At 36.3% G+C, this 20,000-nt stretch overlaps 1 protein-coding gene and 1 long non-coding RNA gene across 13 annotated transcripts in view; one reads left to right on the top strand and one right to left on the bottom strand.

Annotated features, from left to right (window-relative positions):
- Positions 1-20,000, top strand: part of LOC136828253 (uncharacterized) — a 295,190-nt gene that overhangs the window by 198,274 nt on the left and 76,916 nt on the right. The gene's annotated exons all lie outside the window — the stretch shown is intronic.
- Positions 1-20,000, bottom strand: part of rsh (radish) — a 181,943-nt gene that overhangs the window by 137,644 nt on the left and 24,299 nt on the right. For all 10 annotated transcript variants that reach the window (XM_067086104.1, XM_067086108.1, XM_067086098.1 and 7 more), the window contains exon 2: positions 9,846-11,629. The gene's annotated coding sequence lies outside the window, so the exon portion shown is untranslated. The remainder of the gene's footprint in view (positions 1-9,845; positions 11,630-20,000) is intronic.

Genomic DNA, 20,000 nt, shown 5'->3' with positions numbered 1-20,000 from the left:
CTCGTCCAATGACGCAGCATCATTTATTTACATCGCCACGACGATACTCCTCTTAAATTCGCCAGTTTGCAGTACATCACATGAACTTTCCCTTAGCGGGTTAGTGCCGTCAGTGCATCTCATGCGGGGCACTGTAGGCATTACTTAAGGTTCTTTGCAGAGTGCCTTCGGCCCCTTGCTGCAATCCTTTTCGTTCCTTTTACTGCACCTCCTTTCATATTCTTTCTTCTATCTTACTTTCCACCCTCTCCTAACACTTTATTTATAGTTTTCCTTCTGTTACACCTTTTAAACTTTTACTGTCAGTTTGTTTCAGCGCTGGATGACCTCATAGGTCCCAGTGCTTGGCCTCTGGCCTAAATTCTAGATTCAGTTCAATCAAAAAACTTGAATTCAGCGTGATTATGGCTTCGACAACATAAATTTAATTTTGATGTTAAAAATATTAAAGCAAACAGAAAAATGACGATGTTATTGTCAAAGTAAACTCGGTATTGGCTTAAAAATCTATAATACTTATGCAGAAATGATTTCAGTACCGTCAACGTGAATTCAGTATTGATTTTAGAATCTAAATTATAATTTCAAAAATAATGTGGACCAGGTAGATTTCTGTGCTCATCATAAAATTTTCAACGCAAATTCGATTTCAGTATCAATATATATCGAAGTTAGATACTGTACAACGCTGAAATTACTTCAGTAAAAATATGGAAAATAATGTTCAACACGAATGCAATTTCAGTTTCAATATGTTTCAAAGTGATTACTGTACAACACAAACTCTTTGGTAAAGATATAAAAAATAATGTTCTACACGAATGCAGTTTCAGTATCAACGTAAATACTGCCCAATACTGAAATTCCTTCAATAAAAGTTTGAAAAATGATTATAATACCTTGAGCGATCATTAAAACGATACTTCCAACGCAAATTCTGCATTTCTAAAGTACTTGGAGCCAGTTAAGAGTCCTTCTTCAGTAGTATAAACCAATTGAGAACAGGGAATTTCATTGCATGATCATCCGTAACGCAGACTGCTTATTAAACCTCGGTGCTTAGGTTTGTGATTATAACATCTCTTGTGTTTAGTAATTAGGGCTGGGTAATGATAACATTGAGCACGCAAGCCCATCACTCTCACCTTACTTCAGGCACACGACGGTGATTTTATTGATGTTTAAACATCAGTATTGTAATTATTAATAGTAATTCTAGTAGTATTCGTAGTAATAATATTTAGGGCATAAGTAGTGATAGTATAGCATTAGTAGCAGTAATATTATTGAGACCAATTTTTATGATGAATAATATCGACTTTTGTGAAGAATATTTAGTGAACGCTTAGGAATTTCCCAGTCACGGAAGACATTACCTTAGCAAGAAGTCATAACATTTTTTTTATATCAATATTTTTTTCAATAATGAGAAGTTAATTTTTTTTAACCTATATTAGGACGAATATTGTGGTTTTATCTTACAGTCAGTAATCATGAGGACAGAATTTACTTAAAATAATAATATGATATGACGTATAGAACTTGTAAACATCACAAAGTGGGAATATGATTTGTAAAAGCTTTTATTTTTCACCAGTCGCCCAAGAGCTATACCGAGTTGGGTTCTCTGTAGCGTCCCTTTGTCCCCTACCTGTAACCCCTTTCATTCCTTTTACTGCACCTCCTTTCATCTTCCCTTTCTTCCACCTTACTTTCCACCTTCTCGTAACAATTGTTTTATGAGGTGCAATTGCGAGGCTTCCCTCCTGTTACACCTTTCAAACCTTTTTACTTTAAATTTTCCTTTCAGCGCTGAATGACCTCCTAGGCCCAGCGCTTGTCCTATAGCCTAAATTTTGAATTCCATTCTATTCCTAAGAGCTGTAGCATTGGTCGGGTTATATTCCTAACATTTATAGCAATGTTCAGTCAGTTTATCATTCTGTATTTAGTCGATTTTAAATCTTAAGAAATATGTTAAACTGAATTTATTGATATATGAAGATTCACATTTTATGTTGGGTTCCTGAATGACCAAGTTGATTTTTCCATTTTTACTAATCGACAGTTATCAGTTACCCCTGATTGCTCTCAGAGTTTGTGTGTTTTAATTCATTTACTATAGCAGCACATTCATAATGCTTGTCTATTCTCAAAATTAGGAATCAATATAGAATTAAAAATTGAATGAACGCACCGCACAGTCAACTGTATAATATATATATATATATATATATATATGTATGTATGTATATATACAGTATGTCTTTATATATACAGTATGTCTATTCTCAAAATTAGGAATGAATATATAATTAAAAATTGAATGAACGCACTGAACAGTCAAATATATATATATATATATATATATATATATATATATATATATATATATATATATATATATTGTATATATATAATGTATATATATTAATATATATATATATATATATATATATATATATATATATAATATATCTATTAAAATATATATATATATTGAAAAGCGAGAATGGATTTTAAGTCGTCATCAATTCCGTTCCCACGAAGACCAAGTTATTCTAACTATACAAAATTTCTAAAACAATTTAAAAGTAGGCCCCAAAAAATTAGAGAAAAAATAACTGAAAATCAAGCCGAGAAAAGACGCAGAAATCAACCATTTCCGGAATACCACAGCAAGTAAAAACGAAATAGCGGCCACATTACTAATCCCCATCAATGATGGACCGAGGTTTTTCCGATACCGCCTGACATTACAGGAAACATTCTGCAGATGTTTTGTTTGATTTTAACCTTTCTTATGTAAATTTATGTTCTGGGGTTTCATCGAGTGCTTAAGTGATGCAAGGGTTATTGGTATTTTTAGGCCTTAGCGCCCCCCTGCTTAGTACTACAGTCAGTCACGCATTCATAAGCACGCAATAAGATGACTGTATCTATATGTTACAGGCAGACAGCGAAACCAGGCATTTCGCGAACTGTCCGGAAATATCAGGCAGATTGTGAAATGCCTGGTTTCGCTATCTGCCTATAACATATATAAGAAATCATAAGGTTAGTTATTATATATACTGAAAGTCAGTCGCTAAATTGTGATTATAATTTATACAAGAAATATTTTTTGGAAAACAATAATACTACTCGAAATTACAGGATGTACAGTACTGGGTCTTTCGTCTATAAGTGAAATATGGATACAACTATCCGTAGACTTTTTTTAAACCCGCTGTACTCCTTAGTATCTACAATCCTGGCGATTCGAAAAGTTAAAGTTGAGTATACTTTAGTTTACCCAGACCACTGAGCTGATTAACATCTCTTCTAGGGCTGGCCCGAAGGATTAGACAACTGGTTACTTAGCAACGGGACCTACAGCTTATTGTGGAATCAGAACCACATTACAACGAGATTTGAATTTCTATCACCAGAAATAAATTCCTCTAATTCTTCATTGGCCGGTCGGAGAATCGAACGCGGGCCCAGCAGAGTGCTATCCGAGAACGTTACCAACCCGTCCAGTGAGGAACTAACTTTAAATGTTAGGTACATAGATGAATACGCGGAGTTATGAAAATGAGGTCTTTAAGATCACCAGTGTTTCTGTCCTTAAATAACTGTATATGGTGGTCGAAGTGAATAAACATCTACCGTAATTGAGCTTGGTCAAATATCATTGATTTTAATCATAGCAGTAATGTCTACTAGGACAAGTTTTCTTATTTTAAGATTTTTGAAAATTTTATTAGAATGTATCGGTGCTGTGTTACTGTAGATGAAATGATTCCCTCCCTTCTTACGGCTGCAATCGATGAGCTATTCATGTTACTGTTACCTGTGATGTGGTACTTTTATCACGACATGGTAGCGGTTCTCGCAAAGTATGCTTTCATCGCCGCTTATGTTAGCGTTACTCACAAGGTATGCTTTCGTCACCGCATATGTTGGCGTTACTCGCGTTGCACTGTTTAACCACTACATATGTTACCGATAATGTCGATATCGCTTTTATCAGTACATTATTAATTTAAGAATTCACTTACACTTTTATTTATTTATTTGTTAATTTCTTAATTTATCCGTTTTTCTAGTAACTTATCTCCCCTTTCTCTATTTCCCACTACCTTCAGTTACTTCTTTCGAATGAATACCATATTCTTTGGAAGCTTGAATTTCAAGTCAGTAATAATAATAATAATAATAATAATAATAATAATAATAATAATAATAATAATAATAATAATAATAATAATAATAAGAAAGAACTTCTTTGAGGCAAGTTTTGTTGAATAAAGTGGCTGCATTTTGCGAATTGATTTTATACTGAGTTTTCTCAATTCTCCTAATAATTCGGATTTGCCGCACATCTGTATTAGTCAATAATTGGCCAATTGTTCATATTTCGATGGATAAGACAGCGTATTTCTTGATGTGCGGGAAAAGCGAATTATTAGAAGAATTGAGAAAAATCAGTGTAAAATCAATTCGCAAAATGCAGCCACTTTATTCAATAATAATAATAATAATAATAATAACCTTCATTCGTAACTACCGTTAACTTAGATGTTTTGTCACTTCTTCATTCGTTTTTAAGGTTTCGGGACTTAATTATGGTATATTTCTTTTACTGCTATTTCGCATATTACTGCCGTTATTAATATACCACTTTAACCGCTGTTCTTTGTGCTAACTCATTTCCTGTCATACTGAAACTCTTAGGCTTTTAGTAATTGCTACTTTTAGTTATTGCTACTTTTAGTTATTGCTACTGGTTTTGACTGAGTACCAGTCTCATCTCATCTCCGTCTTTTTGCTATATTTTTATCTTCCGCTCTTAGTTCCCACTAAAGTGTTAGTTTATTTTATGTATTTATTTATTTTTTTTGTTTTTGTTTTTCCTGGAACATTAATATTATCCGTGCATCGGACCTTGCTTGAACTACAGGGCTTTAATGAACTTTCTCTTGTCTCCGTACCAATTTACTTTGTTTGTTATTATTATTATTATTATTATTATTATTATTATTATTATTATTATTATTATTATTATTATTATGCAATGAAAATCCACAATTATATGAGTAAACTGTATTGATATGCAAAAGATATAATTTTTCGTTTATATGATTATGGATTTTTATTACATAATAGGTTATCACGATATTGTGAATTTCTTCTTCTTCTTCTTCTTCTTCTTCTTCTTCTTCTTCTTCTTCTTCTTCTTCTTCTTCTTCTTCTTCTTCTTCTTCTTCTTCTTCTTCTTATTATTATTATTATTATTATTATTATTATTATTATTATTATTATTCCGGATGCAACTACGTTAGTGTAATCGACAAGAACGTTGCTTTCCAATGCTGTTTGTTTAGCTGCGTATAATCCTCCTTAGCAAAGTATCCATGCTCATTCTACGACTATTTCCGTTACTCTCTCCATTCTCATTCTACTCCTACTCTCGTTACTCCTTCTACTTTAATTTACTGTAGGAATTCCATACCCATCAAAAAATTCTACCGCTCGTCTCTATGTCACGTACCTGTGCATTGAAAGTTCCAACGAACAATCGCCATCTCTTATTCAAATTCAGTTGTTTATCCTACTACCGCCGTCACTGACGCTGTTGGTAATACTGCCTTTTCTAATATAATACTAATATTGGTCCGGGTAGCAAATTCCTGAGATGTGTGCTAGTATTGCACCAGCCCCGGTTTTTTTTCCCATGCCCCTAGGTTAGGTTAGGTTAGGGGTTAGGTTGGGGTAGATTACATAGTAGCCCCGGAGTAATTTGGGTGTGGGAAAGACAATGAGATTATTTCCAAGAAAATTCTATTTTCAGTTTTTAAGATATGGCGTACCGCTTTTTTGAGGGAAAGGTCCTGGTACGCGGTTACATCTCGGAAAAATGCGTCCGGGTACTTTTAATATTGATGCTACCAGTGCTACAGTCTTATTATTGTTCATGTTTGTACTGTCATATGGCAATTTTAACTTTAAGGAGTTATAATTCTTGCGGGATGTTGTAGTTGGTCAGTTGTTTGTGTTAGATTCATCCCCGTGTTAATAATTACTGATACGAATACTGCTACGACAGTAATGATAATTACTATTATTATCATTGTTAATAATAAAATTATTCAACTGCTTTAATGCCATAACCATTATGGCCGATGGATGCCCAGCAGATTGATCTTTCCACTAGATTGCCTGCACGGGCAGCAGGTTTCAGTCGATTATTGTATACTTTCTAAAAGAAGTTTCTTAGGAAAAGAAGCTTCTTGGTTAAAGAAGTGTTTTTTAGGAAAGTCAGGAGAATTATGCCAGTTTATTCAAATAACAGTGAATGTCCACAACACTGCGATGAGGAGTGTTTCTCAGTGTTGTGGGCATTTCTCCGTGTTGCGGAATGTCCACAACACTGCGATGAGTGTTAAGAATAGGAAGGACCCAAGTACAGTATTCCTCATTTGTACGAATGGAAAGTAAACATAACTGAATGTTGTAACTGTACTTTAAAACATGACGGTGATAGAAGACAAGGTACAGTACAGACAGCAGATTAGATCCTTGGAGCGGTACGCAGTCAACGGAAGCTCGAACCGAGGGTTTTTAATTCCATTTTTCATTCTGCATACTTGTATAGGCCCCGTAGGGGGGGTAGCTCCGTCAGTGAGCCTCACAAAATGCACTGTAGGCATTTCTGCAGCGTCTCTTCGGTTCCGAGCTGCGACCCCTTTCATCCCTTTTATTGTACCTCCGTTCGTATTCTCTTCCTTCTATCTTACTTTCCACCCTCTCCTAGCAATGGCTTCATTGTGCAACTGCGAGGTTTTCCTCCTGTTACGCCTTTCAAACCTTTTTACTGTCAGTTTCTGTTTCATCGCTGAATGACCTCTTAGGTCCCAGGGGTTGGCCTTAATTTTATAATCCACACCTGTGTAATTTGGAGATTATAGCCGATAGTGAGTCAGGTTACACATAAAAGAAAAATATATGGGTATTCTTTACGTTTTAAACTTGCATGTGGGTGGTGTTCCTTATTCCCAAGTCTGGAATATTTTCCTCAACGTTACGTTGCTTAGAAATTTTCATTGTACATCTATCAAAAACCTTCTGAGGAAAATCATGACACCATTTGTCTCTTATAAGAATAGTGTGATGGGCTTTGTATGAGTCACACATTGGATTACATTCTTTGAAAAATGGAAAATGTTTCTTTCGACTGTAAGTAATTCAACATTCATCGTGTGGTGATTATGTTGAATTACCCCTGTAACATTCTTAGCTTGGAAATCTTACATAGAGTGAAATCCCACTGATTTCAACAATGTAGATTTGACTCGAGAGTTTTTGCAAATTTCTGATGTTATTTGTCCTGTTTTTAAATAGCTAAGATGTAATTCTTGATGCTGTTTGTCCTTTCTTTAAATGGCCAAGATGTAACTCCTGTGGCTGTTTGTCTTTTCTTTCAATAGCCGTGGTGTAACTACTGGCGCTGTTTGTCAATTCTTTAGATAGCCATGATATAACTCCTGAGGCTGTTTGTCTTTTCTTTAAATAGCCACGATGTAACTCGTGAGGCTGTTTGTCTTTTCTTTAAATGGCCATGGTGTAACTCCTGTGGCTGTTTGTCTTTTCTTTCAATAGCCACGATGTAACTCTTGAGGCTGTTTGTCTTTTATTCCAATAGCCGTGATGTAACTCGTGAGGCTGTTTGTCTTTTATTTCAGTGGCTACGGTGTAACTCTTGATGTTATTTATCCTCTCTGTAAATAGCGAGATGTAACTCTTGATGTTATTTGTCTTTCTTTAAATAGCTAATATGTAAATCTTGATGTTATCTGTCCTTTCTTAAATAGCCATGATTTAATTCTTGATGTTTTTTGTCCAATCTTTAAATAGTCATATCATTCTCAAGGTTATTTGTCCTCTCTTTAAATAGCCATGTTGTAATTCTTGATGTTATTTGTCGTTCTGTAAATAGCTAAGATGTAATCTTGATGACATTTGTCATTTCTTTAAATAGCCATGATGTACCTCTCGATGTTATTATTCCTTTCTTTAAATAACCATGATGTAATTCGTGATGTTGTTTGTCCTTTCTTTTAAAAGCCATGAAGTAATTCTTGATGTTATTTGTCCTGTAGCCATAGATGTCATTCTTGATGTTATAGGTCCTTTCTTTAAACAGAGGAGATGTAATTCCTGATGTCATTTGTCCTTTCTTCAAATAGCATAATGCAATTCTTGAGGTTATAAGTCCTATCTTCAAGTAGCCATGATGGAATTCTTGATGTTATTTGTCCTTTCTTTAAATGGGGAAGATGTAATTCTTGGTGTTACTCGTCCTTCAAATAGCATGATGTAATTCTTTGTTATATGTCATTTCTTTAAATAGTCATGATGTAATTCTTGATGTCATATGCCCTTTCTTTAAATAGCCAAATGTAATTCTTAATAGCTTTTGTCCCTTCTTTAAATGCCAAAGATACAGTTCTTGACGTTATTTGTCCTTTCTTTAAATGGTCATGATGTAACCACTGATGTTATTTGTCCTATCTTTAAATAGCCATGATGTCATTCTTTAAATACGCATTGTATAATTCTTGATGTCATTTTTCCCTTCTTTAAATGCCTCAGATATAATTCTTTGGTCTGGAAATTTGATATTTATTAATTTTATTTAGTTTCTTACCATCTTACGATTATTGTCTTGCAGTGGAAGTTTAGGGAGTTGGCAGATTTACTGAATTTGTATCTTATTTGTTATACTCGGATATTTCAGTGGTTAAAATAGTGTAATAAACAATGCCAAATTTGATTTTTATGTCTGGGTGACGTTTGAAAAAATACATTAAGTTTCGATAGCTGGATGGTAGTTGAATATGGTGCTATATAAATATTTAAGTATATATATATATATATATATATATATATATATATATATATATATATATATATATATATATATATATATATATATATATATATATATATATATATATATAACGTAATTTTTTGTCACGTGTGCTATGTGTACACAGAGATTTTGATGTTAAGTATTCACGCCTATGAATATAAATATTTTCACTCTCCATTATATGAAAATATTTGCATCATAGTGCAGATTATTGTGTTTTTTCGTAGTTCAGCGAAAATGAAAGAATGAGAAATTCTTGGTATGAAATATTATGTAAAATATAATATGGAGGATTAAACAAAAAATTCTTTTCCTGTAGCTAATTGTTAATCGTTTCACAGTGGCGATCGAACGGTACGTAAAGATTGAGCTACCTTAGCGAAGAACAGTGGAGAAATATTTAATAAAAATGGGTTAGGAAATTGCAGGTAGTTTTACCGCAAATATTCGTTTCAGTGCGTTTTGGTGAAAATAATGAGCATTCATATTTTATATATATTTGTATATAGGTAAATATTATACATATATATATATATATATATATATATATATATATATATATATATATATATATATATATATATATATATATAAACCGTTCGAAGAGTAAAAACCTGTGACTTTATGTATTTTTAAACTAATGATCATTATCGAGATACAAGTTATTGGAAGTGATGACAGTGATGATGATGATGATGATGGCGAATGATAGGATAAAGTAAAAATGGCTCTGTAATAAATATATGATGATAAGATGACATTTCTCTCCTGAAGGAATCCAAGGTGAATTGCCAGTAAAAGAAGAATTAAATGAATGAGTTGACAGTCTTTCGTCTTTGCTTATTAGTAAGTTCTGCTTTTGCCTTTCAAAAGATGTTTTTTTTTTTAAATTATTTGTTTGTTTGTTTTTGTTGTTGTTGTTGCTTACCGAGGCTGTTACGTCGTCTCGCGGGGTGGTCGACGTTCACATGGGGTTCGGTGATGGCTCGCCGACCCACGAACTGTCGGCGTCTGAGGACCGCTCCGAGGACCCTGGCTCCGGCAGCGGCGGCCCCAGTGGTCCCCCTGGTGCTGTACCCTCGCTGCTCCCCCCCCCCGACCACCGCCCCGCCTCCGCCCTCACTCTGCTGCGTGGCAATGGGTGCTTTTTAGTCCGCGCCTCCTCCGCTCACCGCCCCTGGCACTAAGGGGCGCCCGAGCGGCGGCGGCGTCACGCTTCCTCTACGGCACCACCGCACCAACACCTCCTCCCACCTTCAGCAGAAGCGCCGCCCCCCCAGTGGCGCCGGGCCCCCATCCAGTGGTGCCTCCCTCTGTGTAGGGGGAGAGGGGAACGGGAAGAGTAGGAGGAGGAGGAGGAGGAGGAGGAGGAGGAGGAGGAGGAAGAAGATGATGAGCTGTGAGGGGAAGTCGGTGGGGAATGTGAAAAAGGCCCTTTGCAACGAGTCACCCAACTGGTTCTTCCGTCCTTCTTCCTTCCTTCCTTCCTTCCTCGGCTCCTACATTCCTGAGGGCGGCAGCAGCCTGGCTCCCGAGGCTGACCTACTAAGCTTCATCGTCGAGAAGGAGCTACTTCCTCTTCTTCTTCTTCTTTTTCTTCTTCTTCTTCTTCTTCTTCTTCTTCTTCAGCAGCGTCGTCCTTTTTCCTCTTCCTCCTCCTCCTCCTCCTCCCCGTCCTCCTCACTTCCTCTGCAGGTGGCAGGGGGTATCACCCTAGAGGAATTGGGACCCAGTGGTAGGCATGCACGCAAGCACTCAAGCACTCACTCACTCACTCGCTCGCACACGCACTCATTCACGCACGCATCCATGCATACACCCACACACACGCACGCACGCACGCACACACACAGACGCGCGCGCGCATGCACAACCCCCCCAGGGATATGTTCTGCTGTTGAAAGGTCTTCACACGACCCTTCAATGTTCACGCTCTCCGAAATACTCGTCTTATTTTTTTTTTTTTTATTATTTCTCAAAAAAAATCGTCTATCGCCGGAAACGGACTCGCAGGCACTCTGACAATAACAAAATAGGATGTAGGGGGAGGGGGTGGGCGATCTAGTTTCGCTTCCGCTTTCACTCTCTCACTTTCTCCCTCTATCTCTCTTTCTCTCTCTCTCTCTCTCACTCTCTCACTCTCTCTCTCTCTTTTCCTCAAAGGAAGCAGATCTGATCCACTGTTATCTTCGTCATCACCACCGCGATCATCATCAGCTCATTCATCGTCATATCTTTGCAATTTCTCCTTCACTTTGCTTTCTAAATCGAAGGCTTCGATTTGCCGCAGAGTAAAATCACGGCGGGTCGCATTTTCTTAGTTTCCATGACAAAAAGGGGCAAAAGAACAACGGATTTCTCTTCACTAACTGATTTTCCTCACTTGTTTTTACTCTTATATATATTTTTCCTCAAGGAGGACTCGGCCCTCCTACTGATGCTTTATATTCTCCATCACGACAATTATTTTCTTGCGGGAGTGGAATGCAATAACCGTTAAATCAAAGAACAATACTTTCCTTTAATCGGATTTCCACTTTCCCTTCACTTGTATTTTCTAGCTTTTTTTTTTTTTGGCGCTAAGATCGGACAAGAATTAGGGGAGGCACACAGTCGCACCTACAAGCACTTGAGTTGCATCGAGAGAGAAACTCTTCATCCCATAACGATCCGGCTGGTTTTCGGTGGTGGTGGTCCTAGGTGGTGTTTTGTCTGTGGGGGAGAGAGATAAATTAAAACAATTAGAGTCGATGGTAAGTGATAAGTGCGTATGATATAAGAATATGCGAAATGATTGAAAAAAAAAAAACCATGTGTATGAGAGACTGTATTTTAACCCCCCCCCCCCCAAAAAAAAAAATACAGTCTCTCATATACATTATTGTGGCTCTTTGTCACTCATTTCCGGTCACGGTATAGTGCTGCACCATAGATAATAAGCGAAATACAATGCTTGGAAATTTGCTAGGTATTTTTGAAAGTGTATATTAAACTGGAATGAGTCTCAGTGGGGGATGGGTATATATAGTTTAGAATCAGTCAAGAGAGCTATGCTCCTTTTGAATAACATTTTTCTTTTTATTGTACGAAATGTTTGTGACCCAACATCATCCTAGAGTTATCTAGAAGAAATGCAAAATTACGGAGCATCCCTGTCAGTCTCTGATGCCTATAGAGTAAACATTTTAAGTTTCTTTCAGATTCAACCTTTTTTTAAAGTATACTTAGTTTCAACCTTTATTTTTTTTAAAGTATACGTAGTTCGACTAACGTTGGAACGTTTTCAAATGTTAGTTCGACTAAGATTTTACCGTTTTCAATTCTTAGTTCGACCAAGATATGAAATCTCCAAAACTTTAGTTCGACTTTTATTTGACCTTTTAGTTTTCTGTAAAAGAAAACTATTGTGCCGGTTTTGTCTGACCGTCCGCACTTTTTTCTGTCCGCCCTCAGATCTTAAAAACTACTGAGGCTAGAGGGCTGCAAATTGGTGTGTTGATTATCCGCCCTCCAATCATCACACATACCAAATTGCAGCCCTCTAGCCTCAGTAGTTTTTATCTTATTTAAGGTTAAAGTTAGCCATAATGGTGCGTCTGGTAACGATATAGGACAGGCCACAACCGGGCCGTGGTTAAAGCTCCATGGGTCGCGGCTCATACAGCATTATACAGGGACCACCGAAAGATAAATGTGTTTTCGGTGGCCTTGATTATATGCTGTAGCGACTGTACAGAAAACTCGACTGCGCCGAAGACACTTCGGCGCAATTTTTATTTTGTTTTTATATATCTATTTAGGACTCGACTGAGTGCTTTTTGACATCGGAACAAAAAAAAATAAAATAAATAAAAAGAGTAATTTGAGACCATCTGTAAAAGAGAAGTGCTTTGTAAAAAACTTGGCTCTCTCTCCCCCACCACTCCAACCCCCCCCAAAAAAAAGTGTGAGGGAATTTTTTCCCCTGGAAAAATAAAATGGCAAACAAAAAAAAAAAACATTTGTGAAATAAGCACTGACATTCCATAAGGCACTGTGGAAGCTGTGACTGTTAATTCCACGTAGGAATACTTTTTGTAAAGGTGTGTTGTCCATGCAACGTGGCCTATTTACTGTGCGTGTGTGGTCTGTTCTGTGCTTGGTTATTGCATGCGTATGTGCATTTCGGCTTCTGGTATAAAATTCATCCTCTCTCTCTCTCTCTCTCTCTCTCTCTCTCTCTCTCTCTCTCTCTCTCTCTCTCTCTCTCTCTCTCGCCGTGTAGGTGGAGTATATACGTAGTGCTCTGCACATGTGCACCCCGGCTTCTGAAATAAAGTGCATATTCTCTCTCTCTCTCTCTCTCTCTCTCTCTCTCTCTCTCTCTCTCTCTCTCTCTCTCTCTCTCTCTCTCTCTCTCTCTGCTCATGAATATAAATGTACCAGCAAAAATTTTTTCTCTCTCTCTCTCTCTCTCTCTCTCTCTCTCTCTCTCTCTCTCTCTCTCTCTCTCTCTCTCCGTGTAAGCAAATGTTTGGAGAATATATGTACTGCTCATGAATATAAATGTATACAAAATAGTAATCATTTTACTCTCTCTCTCTCTCTCTCTCTCTCTCTCTCTCTCTCTCTCTCTCTCTCTCTCTCTCTCCGTGTAAGCAAATGTTTGTGAAATATATGTTGTGCTTGTGAATCTAAGTATACTATATAGTAATCATTTTACTCTCTCTGGTGTAAGCAAATGTTTGGAAATATATGTTGTGTTGTGAATTTAAGTATACTATATAGTAATCATTTTACCCTCTCTCTCTCTCTCTCTCTCTCTCTCTCTCTCTCTCTCTCTCTCTCGTCTGGACACTTTTTGAAATATATGATGTGTTCGAATATCTCGGCAGACATTCTCCCTCTCTCTCTCTGTCCGTTGTAGGCAAATGTTTTGAAAATGTGTTAAAGTCATGAATTTAAGTGTACCGTAAACATTTTCCCATTCTCTCTCTCTCTCTCTCTCTCTCTCTCTCTCTCTCTCTCTCTCTCTCTCTCTCTCTCTCTCTCTCCATTCGTACGTCAACGTGTAGTAAAACCTAAAATCTAAGTTGTGCCCCTTAATTCAGGTGCATCTCTCTCTCTCTCTCTCTCTCTCTCTCTCTCTCTCTCTCTCTCTCTCTCTCTCTCCCGGAGTATTCAGCCATGTATGACACATATATTCCGCCGAGGTGCCACTTTGTCACACTGGCCATTACCAGAGGTCGTGCGATCCATTTGCCTCAAAACCGCCCAGCAGAGTTCCTGGGTCTTGGCAGTGTTGTAGACAGTGTTTTAGACAGGTGTTCGACAGTGTTGTAAAACAGAGGTTCTTGGCAGTGTTTTAGACAGGGGTTATTGGCAATTTTTGACACAGGTTCTTGGCAGTGTTGTAGAACAGAGATTTTTGACAACTTTGTAGACACAGGTTCTTGACAGTGTTTCAGTCAGAGGTTCTTGGCAGTGTTTCAGACAGAGGTTCTTGGCAGTGTTTCAGACAGAGGTTCTTGGCAGTTTTTGACAGAGGATCTTGGCTATTTTAGACAGAGGTTCTTAGTAGTGTTGTAGAACAGAGGTTCTTCCTCAGAAAGACCAAGGCGTTATGTCACAGTAATTCATTATATCTGCCCATTTTGTTGATCCTATTTCACAAGGTTTTTCTGTTCGTTGTCTTTTTTTTTTTGTTCATTTTTACGTTTTATATTATACCATTCCTCTCGTCTCATATGTCATGTGGTAGCAGTTTCTTGCATGGATGCTTGTTTTCCATCGTGTAATTAAATATTGTAACTTTTATTGAGCGACCGCGAACGTATTCCTTCCTTCACATCTTATCTGGGAGGAGAGAGAATCTTTCCCCTTGTACCTCTTTCCGATCCACCGGGGGGGAGATGTCAGGAGACTTCCTTTGACGCTCTCGGATTCGTCGACTCTGCAGCGACATCCATTTGACATCGTCGGTGAAGTCAGCCTGAATTTGATATCAATTACTCTGTTCTCGTTCCTTCCCTGCCTCGCCGACCCCCACCCCCCCTCCCTCCTCGGTACCTTTAGAGGAGGCTCCCTTTCTCTCTCTCTCTCTCTCTCTCTCTCTCTCTCTCTCTCTCTCTCTCTCTCTCGTTGTTGCTCGTTTTTTTTCGTTTGTACAGTACACACGATCATGAGTGAGTAGAAGAGGGGAAGTATCATTATATTCCTGTATTTAAACTAATACACATATACATTATATTATATATATATATATATATATATATATATATATATATATATATATATATATATATATATATTTATATATATATATGCAGCAGTAGACTTTTCCCTACTCTCTTGTCACACCTAAAAGGCGTGGGTTCGATTCCTGGCTGAGGCAGAGGCAGCTATATAAAATTATATACTATTTTTCTGGATGCAAGTGATTCTCAAGCGAGAGTGATTTCGATATTAAGGGGTATTTGTTACCTGATGTGTCAGAGTGTGTGTGTGTATGTGTATGTGCGTGTATATGTACGTATGTATGTATGTATATATACACAGATTTATATATATAGATTTATATATATATATATATATATATGTATGTATGTATGTATGTATGTATGTATTATTCGTTGTCTACTCAGCTTCGCATCCCGATGGCAGTCGATGCAACCTACCGCAACTTATTTGCGTCTAGTACACTTTGTGGGATACGCAATGACGTCATTGCCAATTGCTACAATCTGATTTATTGGTTCCGTTGACCCAGTTACATGTGGATTGTTTTGGCCGTTTCTTTCTTAGCGTTGTATCTGTGCAGCGTTTTATCTAAATGTTTGTTGCGAAAATATTTTTAGTTTTCTTTAAAAGAAAACTATTGTGCCGGCTCTGTCTGTCCGTCCGCACTTTTTGTGTCCGCACTTTTTCTGTCCGCCCTCAGATCTTGAAAACTACTAAGGCTACAGGGCTGCAAATTGGTATGTTGATCATCCACCCTCCAGTCATCAAACATACCAAATTGCAGCTCTCTAGAACCAGTAGTTTTTGTTTTATTTAAGGCTAAATTTAGCCATAATCGTGCTTCTGGCAGCGATATAGGCCAGGCCACCACCGTCCGTAGTTAAAGATTTTATGGGCCGCGGCTCATACAGCATTATACCGATGCCATCAAAAGATGGATGTATTTTCGGTGGCCTTGATTGTACAGAAAACTCGATTGCGCCGAAGAAAGTTCGACGCATTGTTTATATTTGAAGAAAAATATGTGTTTTAAATTCGCGGCTTGAAAAAGATTAAAAGGTGCCTTGATGAGTGAAATAATTGTATATTGACAAAGTCATGAGTCACAGTTGCGTGTCATCTGCGATTGATTTTTTTGCTTTGTATATTTTCATTTTTCCTGTGTATCCAGTGTATTTAAATTGCTTTTGATGAGGAACGATTTCTTTATGCTTCTTTTTTACTAGCGTAATATGATTTAAATTTTAAAGGAATTGTTTTGTAGTGTGTATGTGATAATTTAGTGTTTATTATTATTATATTATTATATTATTATTATTATTATTATTATTATTATTATTATTATTATTATTATTATTATTATTACTGTGCAAGTTTGATTTAATCGTATTATTTTAAAGTTCTTATTTGATATTTAAGTACTCCCTTTCGTTATTATTATTATTTTTTTTTTTGTTATTATTATTATTCTGTTTACCAGTGTAATATGGTTTAAAGGTATTATTCAAAGTTTATATGTGATATACTAGTGCTACTTTATATTATTATTATTATTATTATTATTATTATTATTATTATTATTATTATTATTATTATTATTATTATTATTGATAACAGATTTTATACACTGCTGAAGATGATGTTATAACGTCTTGCAGCTATATTTTTTCAAATTGCATTCCGTTGACATTACGCATTTGATATGTGTAATACTTCCAAGCTCAATGCATTAAATCGACCATAAAATAATTCTTTCTATTTAATATTGAATATTGTTATATATCTAGTCTATAAAAGTCAAAAGTTTCCCAACCTTTGAAATGTATAAACAGACGGTGGAGCATTAGACGTCATTTCTCAGTTCTACAAAAATTTCTCCCCGACGACGACGACTTTTGACCTCAGATTTTGAGACGCCAGGTGCGCGTATCATAGCGGTGGTTTCCCCACGCGGCGCTGATTTTGGTCAGCGAGGTCTTTGTGGTCGGGGCGGTGGGGCGGAGGGTAGGGGGTTGACATTTGACCTTTGGAGAATGTATGCCGGAAACGCTTACGGTTTTTTTATTTATTAATTTTTTTTTTTTTTTTTTTTTTTTTTTTGCAAATGCCACTGCCATTTTTCAGCAAATCGAAATTTAAATTTCAGGACTTGTACGTAAAAAGTGTTCGACATATACTTGCCAATTGCACATTTATGTTTTACGTTTTTGGCAAATTGTAAATATTTTTTTTTTTTTGTAGATGTTTTTGGTTGTTGGGAATCACGTATACAGATTGTTTATTAGAAAGGAAATAGGTAAGGCTTTAAAAGGACTACCAAGACGCTGTCGTTTATATATATATATATATATATATATATATATATATATATATATATATATATATATATATATATATGTATATATATATATATATATATATATATATATATGTGTGTGTGTGTATATATATATATATATATATATATATGTATGCAAACATACATATACTATATATATATATATATATATATATATATATATATATATATATATATATATATATATGTGTGTGTATATATATATATATATATATATATATATATATATATATATATATATATATATATATATATATATATATATATATATATATATATATATATATATATATATATATATATATATATATATATATATATATATATATGTATGCAAACATACATATACTGTATGTATATATATATATATATATATATATATATATATATATATATATATATATATATATATATATATATATCTATTTAGGTTTCTTGTATATTCTCTCTCAGATGTACTCCCACATATGTATTGTTTTGCTGTCCTTTCTAAGAAGTATGTTCTCTGTCGCAAACGGCTCAGGAAAAAACAAAATTCGACGAAGAGGCAGTCAGTGGTTTTATAGATAAACTCTATTTAAAGTTCCTAACATTTTAATTTATGATAAACACGAAAGTGTCATTCAGAGAGGGAGTTCAGTCGATTCGCCACGCTCGCTGTAGTCTGATGCAGTCCCATCTTATAAATTAAGTTTATATTGTATCCGCAAAGAAATACAGCTGTCAGTTCAGTGTATCCGTCTTTCTGCGTACTGGGTAGCTTATCACTCCTATATCGCTTTGTCGTTCGTTTACAAAATAAAAAGAACCTCCCTAGTGGGGTAATGCCGTCAGTGCACCTCATGCTGTGCCCTGTAGGCATTCCTTATTTCTCTGCAGCGTCCCTTCGGCCCCTAGCTTCAACCCCTTTCATTCCTTTAACTGCATCTCCGTTCATATTCTCTTTCTTCCATCTTACTTTCCACCCTCTTCTAACAGTTGTTTCACAGTGCAACTGCGAGGTTTTCCTTTCAGACCATTTTTACTGTCAGTTTCCGTTTCAGCGCTGAGTGACCTCATAGGTCCCAAAGCTTGACCTTTGGCCTAAATTCTGTATCCTTTTCCGTTCTGTAAAGTAAAAGAATTTTCTTATTGTTTGTGAAGGAAAACGTAAATGGCCCGGTTTATGTGGTTACCTGTGTTAATCACTTTCAGATTCTGAACGCACCGGAATGCAAAGTTGATCGCTTGCATGCACTGCATAGAGGTATTTCAGTGTCGATAAATTTGTTTTTGCGTTTGTCTTGTATATTTACGAACGCTTGTCATTGCTTGTCCTTCGCAGCTGTTAACTCCGTTTATATGTGAGCCGAATGTTCTCTCTTTTTTAGAAGTCTTGTATCATCAATGTGGTTGAGAGACTTTTCGGAATAAAAAAAGATTGTAGGTGGTCCGAACTCTTTTTTTTTTTTTTGTCTTTTTTCTTTTTTATCTTTATTTTTTATCTTTATTCATTTTTTTCATCTTGCTTTTTTTTTTTTTATTTTATCCCTATTCTTTCGAAGCGATTTTTCGCATATGAAGCTGTACGTGGGCGGATTAAAGTTCGCGATTTCTTTTGCCCCTGTTCCGATTCGCAGAATCGCCGATTGAGGGACTCGAGCGGCCCTTCAGATACCTGGGTGCAAAGCGATGAAAGGGGGCCGTCGGGTACTTTGAAGTGAAAGAGAATTACTGAGGGATTGAGAAACAGGAGGATACGTTTTTTAAGAATAGGAGGCCAAGCATTATTAGCCCGTTACTAGAATTACCGTGACAGAAGGGGAATTATATTCTCGAATATCTTGAGAACCATTATTCCGAAAGAGAGGTACGAGACACTTGCAGAAGTTAAGGTGCAAGAAATTCCAAGAGTCTTTATTGAGTGAAGTAATCAGAGAGAGAGAGAGAGAGAGAGAGAGAGAGAGAGAGAGAGAGAGAGAGAGAGAGAGATACCAGTAAACTTTATATTAATCTAATTTGGAATTCTTGTGCTACTAAAGTTAAAAATCGAGTTTTCTGGTAAGCGTATAATGCTGTATTAAACTCTCAGCCGCGGCCCATTAAACTCTCAACCGCTGCCCATGAAACGTTCACCCACGGCCCGGTGGTGGCCTGTGTTGTTGGCGCCTATAGCGGTGCTAGAAGCACGATCATGGCTAACTTTAACCTTAAATAAAATAAAAACTACTGATTCTAGAGAGCTGCAATTTGGTATGTTTGATGATTGGAGGGTGGATGATCAACGTACCAATTTGCAGCCCTCTAGCCTCAGTAGTTTTTAAGATATGAGGGCGGACAGAAAAAGTGCGGACAGAAAAAGGTGCTGACAGAAAAAGGTGCGGACAGAAAAAGTGTAGACAGAATAAAGTGCGGACGGACAGACGAAGCCGGAACAATAATTTTCTTTTACAGAAAACTAAACGGGAACTAACATGTAGTTATGGAAGTTACCTTTTGAAAATGTCAAGTCAAGGAGTTTATCAG

The sequence above is a fragment of the Macrobrachium rosenbergii genome, chromosome 42 (genome assembly GCF_040412425.1).
Source record: "Macrobrachium rosenbergii isolate ZJJX-2024 chromosome 42, ASM4041242v1, whole genome shotgun sequence".
NCBI classification, from domain to species: domain Eukaryota; kingdom Metazoa; phylum Arthropoda; class Malacostraca; order Decapoda; family Palaemonidae; genus Macrobrachium; species Macrobrachium rosenbergii.
Note: the sequence above shows the minus strand (reverse complement) of the source record. Positions and strands in the feature narration are given on the sequence as shown.